General features: G+C 46.3%; 1 long non-coding RNA gene across 2 annotated transcripts in view; it reads left to right on the top strand.

The window, feature by feature from the left end:
• The window catches only part of LOC125013259, a 94,903-nt gene extending 85,203 nt beyond the window's left edge, over positions 1 to 9,700 (top strand). Inside the window, exons 4-5 of one of the 2 annotated variants that reach the window (XR_007113372.1) lie at positions 1,999 to 2,056; positions 6,816 to 9,700. This is a non-coding gene — a long non-coding RNA (uncharacterized LOC125013259). The remainder of the gene's footprint in view (positions 1 to 1,998; positions 2,057 to 6,815) is intronic. The other variant, XR_007113373.1, reaches the window with a different exon arrangement.
• Positions 9,701 to 12,902: the final 3,202 nt, after the last annotated feature.

Below are 12,902 nucleotides of genomic sequence, written 5' to 3'. Positions count from 1 at the left end.
AGCAGGTGATAAATGAGGATAGCGGCACTCTCCCCACAAGCGCGCGCGTGCACACGTGCGTGCGTCTGCGTGCACATGTGTGTGTGTCGACGGGGGAGATTTTAAAATCGGTGGCGTCAGTGATTTTCAGAAAGGGGGAGGGAGGGGGAAGGGGGGGCGGCGAGTATGGTGCAGGGTGTACACGGAGGTACAGCGCGCTGTAGGTGCAGATGCGCGCAGTTCTATGGCAACCGCAGCTGTATAGAGGTAGAAAAGCGCCACTGTCTGCCAGACGGCAGTCAGAGAGGAGTGGAGATTAGCCGGGGTGCAGACACAGTCGGTCGATCAGTCAGTCAGGGAGGGAGGGAGGGAGGGAGCAGAAGAAAAGCAAGAGGGCAGTGTGGTCTAGGGGATTTTTCTTTTCTTTTTTCTCCTCCCCTTCGCAGCCTCTCCGGGCCCCGTCGCTGATTTGAGCCTACAGTTTGTTGTGTGTCGTCGCTCTCCTTCGCTTCGCTCCATCTGTCCCTCCCCCCATCATCTCTCCTCTTTCTCTCCTTCCTCCCTCCCTCTCTCTCTCTCTCTCTCTCTCTCTCTCTCTCTCCCTCCCTCCCTCCCTCCCTCCCTCTCTCTCTGTCTCTCTCGCTCTCTCTTTCACTCCATACCAAAGCCTGGGGGAGCCAGTGGAGATTAAATGTAGCCTCTATAAGCCAAAGCACATCATGTAGCAATGTTTCTATGGCCCCTTCTCTCTCCCTCTCTCTCTCTCTCTCTCTCTCTCCCTCTCTCTCCCTCCCTCTCTCTCTTTCTCTCTGTTGGGCTCTTCTGTTTCTGAAAGGATAGTGTGAATGATGTCGGCCCGTTTGAGGCGCAGCATAAGAGGACAGAGAGAAGGAAAGTGGATTTTGGGGCTTTTTCTTTTTGCATGCAAGCAGAAGAGAAGAGTGGATTTGTTTTCTGTGTGGCAAACCGACAACAGCAAGTTGGGGGGGAAAAAAACAACGAAAGGAGGACTACTTTCTCTCCTTACTTCCCTCTTACCCTCCTCCCCCCTCCCACCCCCCTCCCTCCTCACCTCTCTCTCCCTCTCGTCTGATACAGAGGAAAAGTGGGCCTCTGGCTGTAAGCGATTACAGCTGTGAGGCAAATTAATGGATGATCTCGCTCTCTCCTCTTTCTCCTTTTTTTAATGTTTCCCCTCCTGCCGATCAACACTGAAAGGAGAAAAAGAGCAGACGGAGAAAGATTTTGAGAGAGAATGCTTGGTCGGTGGGGGCAAAGAGGAGGAGTGCGGGGTGGAGGGGAGGCGGGGGGGGGGGGATTTTTTTTTTTTCCTCGTCTTCCCTCCTTTCCACCTCTGCGTGTGATTGAAAGAGGGAGAAAATAATGTGAGGGGAAAAAGAAAAAGCGGAGCAGGACAAGAGATCAGCAGGCGCATTCGTTTTGTCCTTTAACTTGGATTTGTGGGCGCGTGCGTGTTTGCGTGCACGCGTGTGCGTCCGCTTTCCCCCCCTCCGTTCTCGCCAACCTGCCTCAGACGTGCAGGTTCGGATATAAAGTAAGTGGAGGCTTGGGTTCGAGGAACAGCAAATGAGTGTGTCACTGTTCTGCGCTTGTAGTGCGTGTGTGTGTGTGTGTTTGTGTGTGTGTGTGTGCCTGTGTGTGTGTGTGTGGAAGAGAGAGAGAGAAGGAGAGAGAGAGAGGGGAGAGATAGAGGGAGAGGGAGCGTGCACATGGTTCATTCCGGCTCGGTCCTACCACCCATCCTCATCTTTCTTGTCTCAGTCCGCCGTCTCTCGCTTGCCGTTTTATTTTGCCTCACTTTAAGAGGCTCGCCGGGCGGTCCAGCAGCCTCTTTTTCTTTTTCTTTTTTTTTTTTCTGAAAAAAAAAATGATAATAATAATAATTAAAACCCTCCCTTTTTCTCCTGAGCATAACTGGAACCTTGTTGGCTTGCTGTAAGTTTTAAATCTGAGCTTTCTCTTTCTCTCTGTCTCCTTTTTCTTCCCCTCCCCGAGCAGGCAAGTGAGCAGGAAGAACAGCGTTGCGATGGGGGCATCCTGGATCCTGAAAGGGAGGGTGAGTCGATACCGACGAATAGCCTTCGTCTCCGCTTCCCTCCCGGCTCTCCATCTGTTTCCTAAGCTTTAGACCACCGTGGTAGCGCGAAGGAGCTGTTGAGCTTTGTTATCTTGGCTCGTCGTTGTCTCAGTGCGGCGCGCCTCCGGAGGACTCGGGGACCCAGCGGCCGAACGAGGATGCTGGTAACCGCCGGGCATGCTCTGAATGATTTTATTGCGCTGTGCGGGATGTGACAGTCGAGCGGGTGTGCGAGTCGTCATGTCAGATGGATTGTTTGACGCTGTGCGGTCCCAGCCGCGGATTTTCGACGCTGCAATCGATGCATCCTCGCTGGGCTTTTGTCTCGTGCGCCTGTCGTGAATAATTGCCAATCAGGGGCTTATTTTTTGATTTTCCCCCCCGACACTGTGAAAGATCTTAGGGCATACTGTACGGCAGGGAGCAGGCTTCATACCTGATAGCAGGAGGCATTTTTCAAAGTGCTGTATTGTTCAGCTAAGTGGGGGAGGGGGCGAGGGAGAGGGAAAGAGAGGGAGAGAGAGAGAGAGAGAGTTGGGGGGGGCTGGCCAATGTTGTGTCTGGCTGAGGCTTGCACTTGTTGTATGTTCGCAAATACATACACGGCAGCGGTGGCTGCAATAAGCATGCTCAATGTATGCATGCTCGGGAGTGTGTGTTCGCAACGGGGGTCTGCGCAGAGGAGGCGCTCGGATACCTCGAGTCCTCATTTGACTTAAAGATGAGTTCAGCCCGTGGAGGGGTTTCCCGTGCAGAAGCATGCGGGATTTTTTTTTTCTTTCTTTCTTTCTTTCTTTCTTTCTTTCTTCTAAAGCTGCAAACGTACAAACGGCGACGACTCAGAGAGGGGAGTAAGCAGCCGTGCACAGAGGTAGAGGAGTCAGAAGATGCGTCTCTCTCCGTCCCTGAGACCCTAACTTGTGACGTTGTGCTTTCATGTCCACGGGTTAGGCTCTCGGGAGCTGAGAGGGATGCGCGGCCGCACGCTCTCGCCTCCGACGACCACCACCAGAAAGGGGGGGTTGGGAGGGTGGGGAGGGGGGGGGGCGAAAAGGCCATGGCGCAGTGAGCCGAGGCGTTCACCGCGCGCTCGTCGTGTCACACTTTGCAGCCTGGCTCGCACCTCGCTGTCACGTCAGCGTCGCCTGCTCTTTTTCACCCATCGCTCTGCTTCGCCGCTCGCGCCCCCGCCGCGTGTGATGAAACCTGGACGGAGGGCGGCAGTCGCGCCGGTGTAACCTCTCGGGGTTTACAGGACGGGGAATGTGGCGTGGTGAATGCTGCGTTGAGGGTCACGTGACAGAATTAAGGCGGCGGGAGCTAAAGGGGTGAAGATGAATGACATGATGAGCTTGATGGTATCAGTGTGAAGCAGCAACGTAGAAGCTAATCCCCAATCCTTCACCTTTACCTGTTATCAACCATCAGATCTCAGTCAGCCAGTGTTTCGCCGTAAATGAACTGCTACCGTTTTGGTCGCCCCCATTGTGGCCTCATGCTAATGTAGCATTTTGATGAAATTCCACAATCGTAAGATGTTTGTGGTTTTGTTCGTCTGTCACGTGGCCCGAGGAGACTGCCCACCTCAGAGGAATAGCGTTCTCTGGCACATCCTGAATCATTTTTTAGCAGCAACTGAGAAAAATCAGCACCTATAATGAGTGAGCCTCAAGAGGAATGCTAATTGGACACCATTGCTTGTTGGCAACCTCACACCACGCGCTGCCTAATATTAAAACGTGTTGCTGATTGATGCTGGTTAGCACCAGTAGCTCAGGAGATGCTAATGCCGCGGCGATGGCGTTAACCTGTTCACACGCCAGCGGACGCTGTTAAGAGAAGAAGCATCCATCAATGTATGGCCTGGTTGTCTGCGTGATCGTGCCTTTACGACTTGAGAGCAACACAGAGTAATGTTGAGAGCGTGACCATGACAGCTCTGTACATTATGTGCTTGACCTCAGCGAACCCTCAGCGATGTTTAAGCTCACTCACTCATGCTAACACAAAGTAAAGATGACAAGGGGAAAAAAGACAGCGGGAGGGCATCGAGTGGCGTCCACGTGAGAACGAACCCGCGGTGCTTTTAGCTGCCAGACGGCGACGACGACGAGGCCGCCAGCCACGATTCACAGGTGAAGCGCCTGCGAACACGCGACTGCTGACGTGACTCTGGCGTCCCGCTGCGGCAGTGAGCGGACGCACGCTTCGTCGTCGCTGGTAACGACCTGATACCACTGGCTGGCTTTGAATAACAGTGTGGTTGGTCATAGTAGCACGTGGTGGCATTTTTTTTTTTTTTTTTTTTGTCTGAGCCTTGAGGTTCTTTTCTTTACCCAACTGGTAGTTTAGGGCTTAGCTCACCAAACCGTTCCTCCCTTCCACCTCTTGGTTTCCTCCCAGGAGGAGGTCATTGCTCTCTTGAGACCCGTTCGCAGCACGTATCTCCACAGCGGCAGCCCTCCTGACAGCATGATTCATTGATATTTGCCTTCACACACTCTTCACCATATCTAATATCTGGCTTTAATGGGGCGTAGCACGGATATTGATGATAAGTCATCGTCATGGATGCTTCCCTTCGCTTAAGTTGATGATAAACTCCATGCACTTGTGCAGCTTGGGTTTTAGAAAGTGGAAATGATTTAGTCGTGACCCTTCAGCTGGGTTTGGAACATGCCTCGCTTACAGTTAGATGCTACGTTATAACATATTATTATTATTAGCTGTTTGCGTGATTTCAAAGATGTACATGGATCTGTGGCCGTGTCTTAAATCTCTACGCACAGGTTTTGATGAATAAACGCGTCTTTTCGGAAGCAGCGACCTGGCGCTTTGGTGGTAATTCTGCTGCGTTCCTTATGCTCTCAGCAGACTCTGTGTAAGTGTGTCACCTCTGATCGGGAGATGTTTCCATCCGGTTTGTAACGAGCCAATATGGATTTTAACTTGAACCCCCTCTGCGCTGATAATCTGCCGCTTTAGTAATTCTCTTATGTAACGCCCCTGTGAGCCCTGTCCCCGTCTTTTCCGACCATCACTCTGCCTCAAACCCTTTTTTTTTTTTTTTTTTTTTTTTTTTTTAATTTATTCAGCCCGGTGAACAAACGCTAACCTAGAGCCAGTTAGTGTCTAGCCGGTAAGCTCCAAAGGGGCTGCAGACTTGCTCTCCATTGTTCGTCTGCTCTGCACAGTCTGTACACTGTGTCCCCATGGCTGAGGCAGACATGGAAGACAGACAGACAGACAGACAGACAGACAGTAGGACCGGTGGGCATGTGTCTGCTACGATAAGCTGTCTCATCAGGCCGACGCTGTTCGAATTTGTCACCAAAAAAAAAAACGAAAAAGGAAACGGGGCCGACCTACGTCATCGAGTCCAGGTTGCGTCTGGGAGTTCAGATCTGAAATGAATGAAAATGACAGTGCTGTTCTGTGCGCGTCATCTCCGCGCGGGCCGTTTAGCAACGACACCTGCCCCGCCGTGCTCCCCGCACCTTCGCATCTCGGAGACTGGCAGCAGGTTTCAGTTTCAGTTTTTCGACTCGCGCACAAAACGCAGACATCGGCCATTCCTGCATGGGCTGATCCCGAAAGCAAGCAGGCAGCTGTTGATTGATGCGATCCCTTTTTAAGGTGACTGTGGAAAAACAATGCAACACACACACACACACACACACACACACACACCCACACCGGTTGACTTGCATCAGAGTAACAGGGAGCCGAGTGTGTGCGAGCTCAGTTCAGGTGTGTTTATGCACCGATGGGTTGCTGCAGGGTTACGCCCATACCGCCACACGAAGACCGACTTTGCGGCTGAATAAAAGTCAAACTGCTGATCACATTGATTAACTATCACATCGGCGAAAGCCTAGATTGAGGGCGGCGGGCGCCTGGCTCTCCTTTTTCAGCCTCCTTTGCGGCTTCCCCCTGCGTTGAGTTCACAGTCACCGTTCTGCAGTTTTTTTTTTTTTTTCTGCCACTCCCTTCGACACACAGCCTGCTCCCCGCTGCAGGCGGGAGACGCTCACTCGTCAATAACCGGAGCTGGTCACTGCGCACGTGCGTGCCTCCTCCTACGGTATCTGCCAACACGTCCGCAACGTTGTGTGCGTGTGTGTTTGCTGGGTGCGTGCGTTTGGCAGTCGCTCCCACTGCAGAGGAGTTCGCGAGCCCCTTCCTGCGAGTCTGTCGGTGAAACAAGATGGCGTCGCTCTCCATCTCCACGTGGGTCCTCTTTCGCTTGGCCCACTACCTATGTCACCGGGAAGCGGCGGATTTCTTTTTTTTTTTTTTTTCTCTTTTTGTCGTAATTTTGCACACCTGGGTCCCATTTACTCACCGCATAGCTGAAATTTCTGAGGCTCGTCTCTGTGCTTTAGTTTGGTCGATTCAGGGATTTGGTGCAGATCTAGTCCCTTTATTGTTTTTCTCGTTGCCTTCTCGACTCAGTCTGCGTATCAGCTGCCAATTGTGTGCTGTTTTGTCTATCATCTGGCCGGCTTGAAATGTGTTGGTAAGCCGGTTGAGAGTCTGTTGTGTGTGTGTGTCTGTATGAGGCCAGTTTGAAGCAGTTTGGGGATTGTGCACAGACGCGTCACACCATCAGATTAACCAGACTACATACTAACCTCATTAATCTGAGAGGGACTGATGTCACCAGCAGTGTCAGCAGTCACACACACACACACACACAAATGCATTAAAAACTCTTCCTATTGTCTTTATCCAATAGAAGCCCAAGTGTTGATGACTGGAGGCCGAGGCAGAGCCCGTCTCAGTGTCGCCCTGCTGCAGGTCACGTTGGATTTAAAGACAGGCTGGAAATCCCCTGATGAGTCAACATTTAACACTTTGCTGCCATGTCAACCAAATAAGCTGCAAACACTTTTTTTTTTCTTTTCCCCTTTTCCTTTTTTTTTTGAAGGAAAAAGAGTTTAAAGCCTACGTTGGCTGCAGTTAACATTTTGGATAATTTCTGCCTCGACAGCCTTGATATCAGGAAGCTGTGCAGATGTGCGTCTGCCCAGAGCGATTAGATTGCGGGCTTTTCAAGTCAGTTTCTTTTCTTTTTTGTTTTCCAACCGAGCTGGCACGATTTTGAAGGACAATATCAGTAATCTTTTTGATGATGGTGACGATGACGGGAGTCACGCAGCAGCTGGATCAGAACGAGATACGGAAAAGCAGCCTCACAGCACATATTGAAGTCTGACTCTATCTGAAATCCCCACAAAGATGTTACACACCAGCTCTTTCTGTTTTTTTTGTTCCCGTTACAGCACGAGACAATATGGAAATTCTATTTTTATTACTGTAAAATCTATTTTTGATTATTTCCACTTGAATCTTTGTTGTTAAGCTGCATTCCATTGGATTTCACCATATTTTTTTATTTTTTTTTTTTTGCTCAAAGCTTCCAAGCATATGTATCTCCTTGGATTGTTGGTCCCAGAAAAATATTTTATTGCCAAATCGATCCATTGATCACTTTTAGTCAGATTCTTGGGGTTCGACAGTGGACAGATGCGGATGCACAGTAGAGAGATATCATTAATTCAGAGACGCTCTGTTGGTTCGTCTGCTACATTGATTGATGGGAAATAAATGGCTACTGTTTGACGGCCAATTTATAGTTTTCAGTCTTTTTTTTTTTTTTTTCCCAGATAAAAATATCTGATGGTGGCAAGATAGTAAATCAAATATATGCTGATGATGTTTGAACTTAAAAAACGTGATGCTCAGAGTTTAGATTAAATTACAGCAGGTATTTATGAAATAATCTGCAAAGGATGCGTTTCAAATCTGATCATATTATGTTAATAGGACAAATAGTCTGTTATTTAAAGCGTAGCAGCAGATAAAGCTAAGTACATGTGCATAGTAGCTACAATACAATATTATGTGCGTCTGTAACCTAATGTGTGCTGTGTGGTACTGCTAACTGAGACACAATAAACTGTACTTTGCAACATATTCTTGTTTTCATTTTTTATAGTCTGAATACGTTCAGCTCCATGTTTGTGTTAGCCTGCTGTCTTTGTTGTGTCTTTGTGTGTACCTACCTTTGCATTTGCACATACTCCAAGAACTACTGAGATGGCTTTGATCGTGCTTTATTCCATTTTTACAGTGTGCTACATCTTTCAAGGGTCACCAGAGTTTCCTTTTGTCAGGTCATGCAAAGTGCTTTGTGATTTATTTATTTTTTTTATTTTTTTATCATAGTAGTTGTATCGACATCTAAATACTACAGCTCCTGGAGCATCACTCAATTTACAAAGTCACTGTGACGTGATGGTCAGACTGTGACATACGTGGCGTGGGCCAAGCTTCAGGGCTGATTTCCTGCTTCTTCTTTTTTTTTTTTTTTTTACTGTGACATTAGACCACACGTGGCCTGTTGCGACCTGCCCAACAAACTCATCACCAGCTCTCGGCTCACGTCTCAGATCACACTTTCCCACCAGCTAATGTGTCTCGTTAATACATGTGAATATGCTCAGATTGTGTATTGTCATCCAGTTGCTAGTCTGATATTTACGGGAATGATGTAACACATTTTGCGTGTTGTCACTAGCAGGGCTGGAGTGTCTTGTCCACATCGATGAATCTGCATTAAAGTGTGCACATCTTCAACTGTATTCTTTTCTCCTCCCGAATAAATACACAATTGATGTCGGAGCACTGCGATGTGCTCTTCAGACGCCTGTTATTGAGATATAGTGGCGTTAGGGTCGTGTCTAAATAAAGCCATACTGCTTTCACTTCACATGATTGTCAGTTCCTTTAACCCAAACAGACATTAATAGAAGCTCTGAATGAGTTGTAGCTTTTTTTTTCCCCCTCCAGCTGACATGTTTTATATTTTGTCTTCGGAGGTATATTTATACTTTTTTTTTTTTTTTTTTAAAGCCAGAATTTGTTTCAAGATTCATTTTTTGGCATGGCTTTTGTTTCTGTGAAGCTGCCAAGATGTGTAACGGCATCTTTAATGCTGGCCGCGAAGAAACGAGCAATAAATTGACCTAAATAAAGATAATAATAATAATAATAATAGTAATAATAATAATAATAAAGACAGGCAAGATGCTCTTGCGCTTGCACTAATTGATCCTAATTGTTTCAAACTGGAGGTTTGTGTTTGTGTATGCGAGATTTGTGTGTTTGTGAAATTGGTTTTAATGTGACACCAATTCATTATTAACGATAATTGGATTTACTTTATTATGGTAAATATTTCAGTAGTGGTGCAAAATGAAATGCGCAGGCGTCCATAAACGTCGTCAAGTCCTGCAAGTTTTTCCTCTCGCTGTCGTGTGGACGAACAGACGAGGCTTCGATAGCTTCGCCGTGCAGCTGCGCTAATGCTCTGCACGACACTGCATGTGATGTTCATTCTGAAATGGATCCTGAAGTTCTTTGTCTTTCTCTGTCTTGCAGACTATCATACCAGGTCAGGACATGTTGGGAACATGTCCGTGAACATGGGCTGGATGTGAAGTGTCAGCAGCCCAAACCCACTTTTTTCATTTTCATTTAGCCGAAGCACACAAACAACTGAAACGTTTCTGTAAATAGAAAATATCTTGTGCTAATAAAGTGTTTAAATCTCCTCTCCTCCTTTGTGTTATTTCACCAATCATTCATGATCATTCTTAGCATATGTGCTAAGTGTGCTAATATGACATGCTAGTTACTCACACGCGTGTTGTCTGTGATTTCCAGGTTTATGCTAATACTTTAGGATGCTAGTTAGCAGGATTAATGTACCATGCCAACGGTTCTGTTTTTGTTTTACGTATGCTCAACGTTAGAGACGGGTTTATGCGCAACGGCATCACAGAGATGCAGAGAGCAGTCCTCCTCACCGCGTGTACATCTGCTCCTATAAGCAGACATGATGAGGGGTTGCCGTGCAGTAAACTGCGCCAACCGCAGAAAAAAAAAAAAAAAGGTTGGATAAAAGTTCTGAGCAGTTTAAAACTTTGATGCTCTCACATAAATCTTTGTCTCTCGCACGTGGCCATGGAATACATAGCCGTGTGCTCTTAACGATTCACATCTCTATGAGATGTGTGTCTATGTGTATGTATGCAGGCAAATCTGAAACCCACTCACATATATTATATAATTTTTCTCATTACTGAGAACTCATTTTGTTAAATCAGTCTATATTCTCCCAGCTACCTGTGCTTCAATGCAATGGGTGTCAGAATTTCCTTGCACCGTCCCAGACCTAGCTACCTGTCAAATTTCATGTCTATTATTTTTTTTAACAGTATTTGTCAGTTCTCTCTCAAATGTGGGGGCTCAGCTAAAGCCTTGTTTTAAACACTCAGTTATCCTGCTGTTGATATAATCAGGCTGCGACCTGCGACATCTGGTAAAATTCATGGGACGTGTGATTTGCTAAACGTTTCAGCAAACCCGACCTGACGCTGGTGACCTGCCTAACATTTTAGATTTCACATAATGTGATACCACTGAAAAGATGAACTGAAGTGGTGTTTGATCACCGAGCCGACAAGATTTTAGATACTATATGAAATCTAAATTGATTGAACTGTTAATTATTTTATACCTTCATCGAAAACAGTGGTAAAATTTTTACACTTTTCTGGGAAATTCTAATTCACGTTGTTGCTTCTTTCCTGTTATCGGTTCAATTTGCAATATGCAAGACTGTTAACATTTTAGCGCGCTATCTGTCTCCATGACTCGGCTAACACTTACGGGAAAATTGACAACGGATCAAAGGAATTCGTTCCTGGAAATGCTGAGTGATGAAATGCTGATTTTTTCACAGGGTCCATTTAACCTCAACCTGCCTCCTCTTCCCCTGTGATTCACCAACTCACCATGAATTACACCCCAAGAGTTCCTGCCTGAACGTGTTACAGGCAGCTTTGTTTTATACAGTGATACAGTGATACGGACGGAAATATGGGCGTTCATTATAAGGCTCCCATACCAGGAAGGCTGGTATGTAGCTGTAGGGTAAGTATCCAGGAGAGTGTGAATAAGAACACGTCATACACCTTTGTTCTACGTTTGAATAAGATTCTTCACTTTGTGGGACATTTGATTGTGTGTAAAGTCCTGGTGCACAAAAAAAAGAGTTCATTGTGTATTTGCTCACTGACACATTTGTTACACCCTTTAATAAGGTAAGATGTGTGTTTGCTGTGTGTTGCACAGCAGCAGAAAACCCTCAAAAGTGAATCCACCACTGGGACAAATTTAGGTGAAACAGGAGGGGATATTTAAGTCAGTGGTGAGCTACAGAAAGCGCAGACGCAGACACGCACCTTTTTGCTTTTGTTAAAGCTAAAATAAACGAGACTGTGTTTCGGGATACGAGGGATATCATCTGTCACGCGTACACACACGTGCACTGTAAATACCGAGCAATGACTAAGCAAAAATTTGAAATGCAATGGAAAAAAAAATCTGAACAACACGTGATTAAAAAGTTAAAAGTGAACTGCAAATAATGCAAAAAGCAGCAGATACAGCAGAGTTATTTATTCATTTATTCAGTTTCAAAATTTGCAGCCTATTTTTTATTGGTTGTTATTTCATTTAAAAAAAAAAAGTAAAATATAAATCCTTTTATTTTTTTTGCCTGTTTGTTTTCTGAAATTAGTTTTCAAATTTTGAGAGAGTGGCTTTTCTATTTCTTGCTTTGTTTTTCCACGAAGGGTCATTCTGCTGCTCGAGCCACGCAATCAAGCAGCATCTATGAAGTATTTTTATGAAGCACAAATGTCGAGTTAAGCCTGTGAACACTGACGTTGAAGCAGTGTCTCCCTTTACCGGAAATGACAGGAGCTAAGTAGGTTAGTCTATCGCAATCATCGGATTCACTGAATGAAATGATGTCATTAGATATAACTCGGGCGATTACAACACAAATCTACATGTGATTTAGCTTCTGGCACGTTCATAAATGTAGCTCGAATCCAGCCTGGAATAAAAAAAATAAAAATAAAAAAAAAGAAAACATATTTGCGGTGTGTCATTGTTTCAGCACTTTGATTTCCCAACTCTCTCACCTCACCGTGATTCTTATTAACAGTTACCTTGAGTGTTGGAACCTCGGAGTCTTCAGATTAGAGAAGACACGCAGCACGGTGGAAATCACTTGTTGTACGCAAGCCTGTGAAAACTGCACTTGCTTAATATATCAAATTACCCACAATGATAATTAAACTGTATTTTTTTCTTTTTCTTTTTGTGCCAATTGTGAGGTTCGGTTTCAAGAGCTTTCACATCAAGACGAAGAATAATCAAATGGAGCTGAGCAGCAAATCAAATCTGTCCAGATAGTTGAGATTTTGCTGAATTTGACCGTGATAATCAGGATTATCGGGGCATGTGTTCAAAGAGCTGATCAGATCCGTGCGTCGACCCGCGGCCGCTGGAACCACGACGCAGAGGCACAGTGAGAGCGCAGCGACGGGGCCGAGGAGGAATCTCTCCCGTTTGACATGATTTCTTTCTCTCTCTTTTCTTTTCTTTCTTTTTCTTTCTTTTTTTTTTTTACTGTTTCTCTCGTTTCGTTGTCTCTCACCCCGCTCTATCCCGCCATCTCTCATGCGCTCTGCCTGTAAATCCACGCTGAGATTTGGCTCGCACACAGTGGAGCTCTCTGCAGCCGAAAGTAGGCCAAAAGCCATCTGAGGACAGGGCTGAGGGAGAGAAAGAGGGAGAGAGGCTGAGCGAGGCAGGGAGGCAGAGACGGGCGGGTGAGGGAAAAATGACAGCGAGTACCAGACAGAGGACGTGAAGGAGGATACAGGGTTTTTTTTATTGCCAC

The sequence above is a fragment of the Mugil cephalus genome, chromosome 9 (genome assembly GCF_022458985.1).
Source record: "Mugil cephalus isolate CIBA_MC_2020 chromosome 9, CIBA_Mcephalus_1.1, whole genome shotgun sequence".
NCBI classification, from domain to species: domain Eukaryota; kingdom Metazoa; phylum Chordata; class Actinopteri; order Mugiliformes; family Mugilidae; genus Mugil; species Mugil cephalus.
Note: the sequence above shows the minus strand (reverse complement) of the source record. Positions and strands in the feature narration are given on the sequence as shown.